Genomic DNA, 1,050 nt, shown 5'->3' with positions numbered 1-1,050 from the left:
GAGAGGACCAATAGTCAATTATTTATTTCTAAATGATACATTTAGAAACTTTTAAAAAGCCAATAAAAGGAAGACTTAGCTTTCATAAGTAGGAAACTGTACTTTCTAAAACATTAAGCAGTGTTGACTGGCATAAACTCTTCTTGGGCAAATAATTCAATCAACAATTGAATTCTCTATTTTTATATAGCACAGATGCAGCTTTTAAATGGACAACTAGAAATGGGGAACAAATAAAAAATAAACTTTAAGGTTTATTTTTGCCAAACTGGAAGATTGGACATTAGCTAACATATATATATCAAACCACCGATGAGCTCTTTATAAAAGGCACAGTAGATAAGCACAAGGTCCAAACTGTCTCAAAAACAGAAAGACACCAAACTAGAACAAAGTTTTGTTTAATTGCTTAATCCTTTCTCTTCCAGGAACCAGAAAAGCAGAAACACGCCATTCTGAATAACAACAACACAACAACAAAAAACTAAGGCTGGTGCAAAGACAGTGTTTCAGGAAGAACATCTTATTTGGAACGCCTGAAAAGTTATATAAAGCAGCCACTTCACCAGCAACCCAAATTAAGACTTTTTTTTTCTTTATAACTATTATACACTAGAGCAATTTCACTACTAATTATAAAAATAGCTTTTCTGGCTTTTTAAAAAAGTAGTAATTGGCCAAAAGGAAAAAGTAGTTCTCTCCGTATCCAGTAATGGGACACATGCCCAAATCTAACCATATCCGTTCCTCTTTCAGAATTTTCTTCTCAGTCCCATATAATGATCCTTCCCCCCCCACCCCCCACCCCCCAAATAGAATGAATGAAGCATTCTAATAGATGGAACTGTTTTTAGCCCACTCTTTCTGCCAAGGAGTGACCAATTAAAATAAACAGAACTTGGTGCTTTAATATCAGAAGCTGCACAGTAAAGCAAATGTTGCTTCTTTTCATTAGAACAAAGTAGACAATGTGTGATGTAACCCTCCATCTAATTAAAGTTTCTTTTAATTAAAAATAATAAAAGAAAGCAAGCAGGCTGCAAAGCAAAA

The sequence above is a fragment of the Crotalus tigris genome, unplaced genomic scaffold, assembly GCF_016545835.1.
Source record: "Crotalus tigris isolate CLP2741 ecotype Arizona unplaced genomic scaffold, ASM1654583v1 scf7180000017628.32516253702:7417878, whole genome shotgun sequence".
In the NCBI taxonomy this organism is placed as follows: domain Eukaryota; kingdom Metazoa; phylum Chordata; class Lepidosauria; order Squamata; family Viperidae; genus Crotalus; species Crotalus tigris.
This window is presented reverse-complemented; position numbering follows the sequence as displayed.